The 8491-nt window shown below is 44.3% G+C and overlaps 1 pseudogene; it reads right to left on the minus strand.

Annotated features, from left to right (window-relative positions):
- Positions 1 to 6310: 6310 nt before the first annotated feature.
- LOC142453623 (olfactory receptor 10T2-like) lies at positions 6311 to 7307 on the minus strand (annotated as a pseudogene).
- Between the last annotated feature and the right edge of the window lie 1184 nt (positions 7308 to 8491).

Raw genomic sequence — 8491 nt, forward strand, 5'->3', positions numbered from 1 at the left:
GGAAACTGACAGGGTGGTTCTCCTCTATCCTATAGGGTTGCTATGAGTTGAAATTGATTGGATAGCAATGAGTTTGAGTTTCAGTTCTACTCCTTAAATGATGACATCTTCAAAGACCCTGTTCCCAAACTACGTTATGTTCACAGCTTGTTGTTGCTGTTAGGTTTTGTGGAGTCAGTTCTGGCTCAGAGAACATTCTTTACAACATGACAAAGCAATGCGAGAGCCTGTACCTTCCTCATAATTGTTCTTATGTTTGAGTCTAATGTGTGTTCACAGGTCCCAGGAGTCAATATTTGATACACCTTTTGGGAGAACACAATCCAGTTTATAACACTATGACTCATTATCATCAAAGTTCTCCCTTCTAGGATAGGCGGAATAAACAAGCCAGAAGAGAGAACAATGGGATGACAGTTTCAGGAGGACATAGGGGTAAGGGTGGCAGGGGAAAGGAAGAGGGTGTTAACAAGCCCAGGGACAAGGGAATAACAAGTGATCCAAAACCAGTCTCAAGGAGGGTATGGGAGGTCTGACAGGGCTGGATCAAGGGCAATGTAACCAAGAGGAATTCCTAAAACCCAAATGAAGGCAGAACATGATAGTGGGACAAGAGGAAAGTAAAAAGAAACAGAAGAAAGGACTAGGAGGAAAAGGGTAGTAATAGAGATTTAAATGCAGATATATGAAGATGTAAATATATTTACATATGATGAGGGGGGAATATATGTACATATATTTACAGGTTTAGCATTAAGGAAACAGATGGACAGTGAGCCCCTGCTCAAGTACTCCCTCAACACAAGAACATTTTGTTGTAACAATTTGTCAGTCTGAGATGCTCACCTGCCTGACATGATCGCTGATGACAATGGGTGCACAGGCAAATGTGGTGAAGAAAGCTGATGGTGCCCGGATACCAAAAGATATAGTACCTGAAGTCTTAAAGACCTGAAGATAAACAAGTAGCCATATAGCTCAGAAACAACAAAACCCACATGGAAGAAGCACACTGGCCTGTCCCAACTTGATCCCTGAAGACAAAGTGGGTGCATAAGCAAAAGTTGCAAACAGAGCTGATGGTGCCCGGCTATCAAATGACATAGTATCAGGGGTCTTAAAGTCTTGAAGACAATCAGGCGGCCATCTAGCTAAGAAATGGCAAAGTCCACAAAGAAGAAGAACACCAGCCTACCCCAACGTGAACGCTGAAGACAAAGCAGATGCATGGGCAAGTGCGGTGAAGAAAGCTGATGGTGCCCAGTTGTCAAAATATATAGGCTGGATGATAAACAGGGGCCATCTAACTGAGAAACAACAAAGCCTACATGGAAAATGCACACCAGCCTGTGAGGTGACAAGACATCGAAGGGATCAGGTTTCAGGCATCAAAGACAACCAAAAAAAATCATAGCATTGTGAATGAGGGGGAGTGCAGAGTGGTGACCCAGGCCCATCTGGGGGAAATTGGACATCCCCTTGCAGAAGGGCTGTGGGGAGGTGATGAACCATTCAGACTGCAGTGTGGCAACGATGAAATATACAATTTTCCTCTAGTTTTTGAATGCTTCCTGCCCCCACACACTATCATGATCCCAATTCTACCTTACATAACCGGCTGGACCGGAAGATGTACACTGGCACACACAGGAACTGGAAATACGGGAAACCCAGGACAGATGAACCCCTCAGGAACAATGGTGAGAGTGGTGATATCAGGAAGGTGTAGGGAGGGTGAGGGAGAAAGGGGAAACAGATGACAAGGTCTACATGTAAGCTGCGCCCTGGAGGACAGACAGCAGAGAACTGGGTGAGGGAGACATTGGATGGTGTAAGATATGATCAAATAATACTTATTTATAAATTAGCAATGGTTCAGGGGGAGGAGGAGCAAGGAAGGAGGGGGAAAATGAGGAGCTGATACCAAGGGCTCAAATAGAAAGCAAGTGTTTTGAGAATGATGATGGCAACATATGTACGAATGTGCTGGACAAAAATGATGTATGTAGAGATTGTGAAGAGTTGTATGAGCCCCTAATAAAATGATTTAAACAAATAGATAGATCGATAAAAATGGGAGGAAAAAAGTTCTCCCTTCTGACCTAGCTAGACTTTAGCCCAACTTCCAAGATTCCTCCCAAATCAAACAAATTAGTATTCTATTATCACAAGATAATTTTTTCATAAAAGGATGATGAATGGGGTTCATGAACTGAATTGTGGCTCTACCCGACTCGCTAAAATATAAGGAAGCTTCAAAGCATTCATGAAGAAAAGGAATTAAAAGGTAATGAATTTTCTCACAACTTTTCGATGCTCTCTTGTCTGTCGACTTGGCTGGTACATGATTCCCAATAGTATGTGTTCAGTCTTCTTTTTTGATCTTACGTAATTACCCTGAATTTTATGATATGCACTGTAAATCTTAACGGCTATATTTAATGAGTCAAGATTAGGACGGGTTCTATCCTGAGTCGCAGTCTTCCAAGAGGGCATAAGTCAAGTCCCACCCTCACGCAAATACTCAAGTCATATTCATCATCTGCGAGTCACCAGCCTGGCTTAAATCACACCTTTTATCTTACAAAAGATCAAAGGAGAGAGAGAAAAAAGGGATCTCATTACCATGAAAAGAGAAGAGTCAAAACACTAAGGGTGTGCAACAGAACAGCAAGGGGAACAGAGCAACAAGTCCCCAGGGAATACCAAAGATAGACTTTGGGGCCAGGGCTTGGCACTCCATCAGACTCAATGGAAAACACCCCTAAAGGCCAATAAGCAGTTCTTGAACTAACTACAGGCTTTTCTTTGTTGTTGCTGTTGTTATTGTTTTGTCATTGGCTTTGGTTGTTGCTTTGTTTTATTTTGTTGCTTTGTTTTGCTCTGTCTTGTTTTTGTGCACGTTATTATCTCTGCAGGTCTGTCTAAATAAGATAGGCTGGATGAACAATCAGGAGGAGAAAACAGCAGGACCGACGGTTCCGGGCGGACATGGGAGAGGGGGAGGTGGGGGGAAAGGAAGTGGTGTTAACAAATCCAGAGACAAGGCAAAGACAAGTGATCCAAATCGGTTGGGAGAAGGGTGTAGAAGGCCTGGTAGGACGTGATCAAGGGTAATGTAACTGAGAGGAATTACTGAAACCCAAATGAGGGCTGAGCATGCTAGTGAGACAGGAGAAAAATCAAAGGAAATAGAGAAAAGAAATAGGAAGCAAAGGGCATTTATAGAGGTCTAAGTAAAGGCATGAACATATGTAAATATATTTACATATGACAATGAGGAAATAGATCTATGAGCATATATTTATAGGTTTAGTATCAAGGTAGCAGATGGACATTAGGTCTCCACTCAAGTACTCCCTCAATGCAAGAACACTTCGTTCTATTAAACTGGCATTCCATGAGGCTCACCTTCCCAACCCAATTGCTGAAGACAAAGCAGGTGCATAAGCAAATGTGGTGAAGAAAGCTGATGGTGCCCAGTTATCAAAAGATATAGTGTCTGGGGTCTTAAAGGCTTGAAGGTAAACAAACGGCCATCCAGCTCAGAAGCAAACAAGCCCACATGGAAGAAGCACATCAGCCTGTGCGATCATGAGGTCTCAAAGGGACCAGGTGTCAGGCATTAAAGAACCAAAAATCAAATCATTGTGAATGAAGGAGAGTGCAGATTGGGGACCCAAGATCCATCTTAGGCAACTGGACATTCCCTTACAGAAGCGTCACAGGGAGGAGACGAGTCAGTCTGGGTGTAGTGTAATAAATATGAAACATACAACTTTCCTCTAGTTCCTAAATGCTTCCTCCCTCCCCTCCACCCTCAACAAGCATGATCCCAATTCTACCTTACAAATCTGGCTGGACCAGAGGACGTACACTGGTACAGATATGAACTGGAAGAACAGGGAAACCAGGACAGATGGTCCCTTCAGGACCAGTGGTGAGAGTGGCGATACTGGGAGGGTGGGAGAAGGGTGGGGTGGAAAGGGGAAACCGATTACAAGGATCTACATATAACCTCCTTCCTGGGGGATGGACAACAGAAAAGTGAGTGAAGGGAGACATTGGACAGTGTAAAATATGACAAAATAATTATCAAGGGTTCATGAGGGAGTGGGGAGCAGGGAGGAAAGGAGGGGGAATTGAGGAGCTGATACCAAGGGCTCAAGTAGAAAGCAAATGTTTTGAGAATGATGATGGCAACAAATGCACAAATGTGCTTGACAATGGATGTACATATGAATTGTGATAAGAGTTGTATGACCCCCCCCCAATAAAATTATTGTAAGTAAATAAATAAAAAGAAAATTATGACGGCAACATATGGACAAATATGCTTGATACAATTGATATATGGATTGTTATGAGCTGTATGAGCCCCAATAAAATGATTTTTTTTAAGAAAAGAAAATAGAAAAGACAGAAGTAGAACAGATCCTTTGGACCCAGTGTCCCCGCACTAAGAGGCTCTTAGAGTGATGCCAAGACACATCCCATGAAGTTCTTCAAGGAAACCTGGACCCACAGATGTGTAAAGGAGCCAAGAATCTTCTCCCAGTGCTGACACAGAGAGAAAGCCTTACCCTCGATTGACACCCTACACTTAAGCTTCCAGACTCCTAACTTGGGAGAAAATCTATTTCTGATTGTGAGAACCATTCACATGGGGTATTTCTGTCATAGCATCACTAGATTACCAAGAGAGGGGCCTCCCAGAAAAGTCCGTTTCTTCTGACTTCCTCTAAGTTGTCTTTCCATTTTAAACAATATGGTTTGCGTACACTCTCTCTCACTTGGATAAATATTTCATCTTTGAGACTTCTTCCCTTTCTCCTCCCAGAGATGATGTCTGAGTGTGGTAGAAGCTCTCAGACTCGAATGACACCTTCGGGCTAATTTAGTCCACCGCAGTTTTCCCTAGAGATGCAGACCCTAAGTCTTGGCTGCTCCCTTGTCAAAAGGTAGACCCTACCATCAGTGCCTATCCAAGACTAGTGAGAGCCTCCAAGTCTCCCCCAAAACACATAGGGGCTGAGGGGGTCTTACAAACCCATTTACTTCAATATGCTGGGGCCAGTGATGCTCATCTAGGGATACCCAGATTTCATACCACAGAGCACAGAAAAAGACCTTTGATTTTGTTCACACACTCCCATACACCTTGTGTATTAGTTACCTATTGTGTAATCAATTGCCCCAAACTTAGTGGCTTAAAACTACTGCAGCACTGAAGAGCTGTTAATATCTACATAACTAAAAGAACAAGATGTTTACAACTAGCTAAAGAAAGAGGCTAGGGCATCTAGTTTGGAGGAAGAGTCATACAGAGAAACCAGATAGAGAGAGAGCTGGGAGAGTAATCTCCAAACTTTCTCTCCTCCGGCTCTGTATCTCCTCCATTGGCCAAATCCAACTAGACGTCAGCAGCCTGAGTCGATCAATGTGATCCATACATGTTGGTGTGCCAGGGAACAGAGAAAAGTGGAGAAGGTTGCACCTGGACAGACAAATCAAAGATACAGCACATTAAGCTAAGGTCATCTTTTTTGGGGCATCTCATGACAGCAGCGCCACTACCAGTGTTTCCTTTGTTCCCTTTTTCTCGTTAATTATCCTTGTGTTTCCTTATACTTCATTTATTGATTTGGGATCTTCCTTCTGTTTTTAACGTAGGGATTTACAGCTATGAATTTCCCTCAGAACATTGTTTTGGCTGCATCTCCTGATTTTTGCTACGTTGTATTTTCATTTCTATTTACCTCAAAATAGTTTCCAAAATCACTTGTAATTGCTTCTTGGACTCATTGGTTGTTGAAGAGTGGGTTGCTTAATTGTTACTGCTTTGTGCAGGTGTTCCACTTTTCCTTCCACAGTTCATTTCTCATCGCATTCTGGAGAATGTCCTTTGTTTCCATTCATCAACAGCATTTAGTTAAAGAAAAGTGAACCACTTCTCAGGGTGACAAAATAAAGGAATGCTGAACACAGAGCCATTCAACTGCTCACTCTTCCACTTCCCAGAGAATGGTGAGCTCTCAGTAACTCCTTCTAGTGGTCCTCACCATACATGTCTAACCACAGGAGAACCTCCCCAAGTCAGGAAATTAAGACAAAGGGAAATGGCAGTAATTGAAAACCCTGTGGAGTACAGTTCAATTCTGCCACGCACAGGGCTGTTAGGATTAAAGACGCATCGATGGCAACTGCTCTGAGTGACCCTTATTTCTCAGATGGGAAAAAAGATGCCTTGGAGAGTCACATGTGTTTTTTTGTTTTTTTAACTAGCACAGAACATGAAACAAGCCATCACTTAAAAACTCTGTGATCCACAACCACGTGTCAGACTCCGCCTCAGAGCCAGCCTCACCTCCTTATTCCGCAGTGTGTACACCACAGGGTTCATCAGTGGCATCACCACTGTGTAGAACACAGCCACCAGGCGATCTTGGTCATGGTTTCCCCCTGACTCAGGCCTCAAATAGATGATGGAGGCACAGCCAAAATGCACAATGACCACAGTGAGGTGGGCCGCACAGGTCGAGAAAGCCTTGTGCCTGCCCGCTGCGGACGGAATCTTCACAATGGCGGCCACGATGAAGGTATAGGAGAGAAGGATGAGGAGAAAGGAGACCAGCATGACAAGGATGCTCAGGAAGAAGATGACCAGTGCCTTGCTGGTACTCTCAGTGCAGCTGAGCTTCAGGACAGGGGCAATGTCACAGAAGAAGTGCTCTACACGGTTACTGCCACAGAATGGGGAGGAAAAGATCAGGCTGGTCTCTATCAAGGACACGGAGAATCCAGAGCAGAACACCAGGGCTCCCAGCCCAAGGCAAACGGTAGGTCTCATGATCATCGAGTAGCGGAGAGGGTGGCAGATGGCCACATACCGGTCATAGCCCATCAGGGTAAGGAGAAAGCAGTGACTACATCCCAAGCCCAAGAAGAAGAACATCTGAGCCCGACAGCCAGCAATGGAGATGGCCTGGTTCTCCATCAGCAGATGGGCCAGCATGTTGGGGATGGTGACTAGCGTGTAGCAGGTCTCAGAGAGGGACAGCACCGCCAGGAAACGGTACATGGGAGTGTGGAGTGTACGGTCCACATGGATGATGGTGATGATGGTGGCATTGCCACTGAGGGTGACCAGGTATGTGAGGAGGAACAAGGTGAAGAGCATGGTCTTCAGGTCTGGGAAGTTGGAGAATCCCACCAGCACGAATTCCATCACCAGCCAGGTCATATTTCCCTGCTGCTTCTCAGGAGCCTGAAAGGGAGATGACAGAATCAATACAATACAGTAACATATAGATGATCTGATATGCATAAGATTCCTATGGGGTAAGATAGCTGTTATGGCTCATTTTATGGCCAGTTTAGCTGGGCTATGGTTCCCAGACCACCATTTGTCTGTCAGGTTGTCTTACTGTGATGGACAGTGCATTGTGGTGACACTGGAAGCTATGTCACTGATATTTCAAACACCAGCAGGATCACCCAAACTGAACAGGTTTCAGCAGAGCTTCCAGATTGAGAACAGACTATGAAGGAGAAATATCCTGTCCACGTCAAAGGAAGTAGTCACTGAAAACCTACGGATAGCCTGGAAGCATTGTCAGTTATTGAAAGCCTCAGGAATAGAAACAACATTGTCAGAGATAGTGACATAAGATGAGCTCCTCAGGTTGAAAGGCACTTAAAATATGACTAAGGGAAAAATAGATATAGATGATAGATAGATAGATAGATATAGATGATATAGATGGGAAAGCTGCCTTCTCAAAGTAGAGTCAACCGCAATGATGAGAATGGAGTCAAGCCTGGGGGGCTAAAGTGTTGGGGGATCTTCTTTCCTGATGGGGTATGCCTCAAAATGAGAAGAAACAACTGAAAACATCAATGAATAATTGGAACACGGAATGTGCAAAATATGAATCTGGGGAAATGGAAGGTTGTTTTCAGATGAAATGAAATACATAAGTATCAATAAATTTGGCGTTGTTGTTAGGTGCCATCAAGTCGGCTCTGACCCATCGCGACCCGGTGCACCACAGAGCGAAACCACATGGTCCTGCGCCATCCTCACAACTGTTCCTGGGCCTGAGCCCATTGATGCCGCCACTGTGTCAAACCGTCTCGTTGTGGGCCTTCCTCTTTTTTCACTGCCCCTCCAGCTAGCCAAACATGAGATCCTTCTCCACAGGCTAGCCTCTTCTAATATGTCCGAAGAATGAAAGACGAAGTCTTGCCATCCTTGTTTCTAAGGAGCACTCTGGCCTTATTTTATCCAAGGCAGGTCAGTGTGTCCTTTTAGCAGTCCATGGGACTTTCAATATTCTTCTCCAGCACCACAATTCAAATGCATCTATTCTTCTCTGGTCTTTCTTACTCAGTGTCCAACTTTCCCATGCACATGAGGCAATGGAGAACACCACGACTTGGTTCAGGCACACCTTAGTCCTCAAAGTAACATCCTTGTTCAACACTCGAA

This window comes from Tenrec ecaudatus, chromosome 1, assembly GCF_050624435.1.
Source record: "Tenrec ecaudatus isolate mTenEca1 chromosome 1, mTenEca1.hap1, whole genome shotgun sequence".
Taxonomy (NCBI): Eukaryota; Metazoa; Chordata; class Mammalia; order Afrosoricida; family Tenrecidae; genus Tenrec; species Tenrec ecaudatus.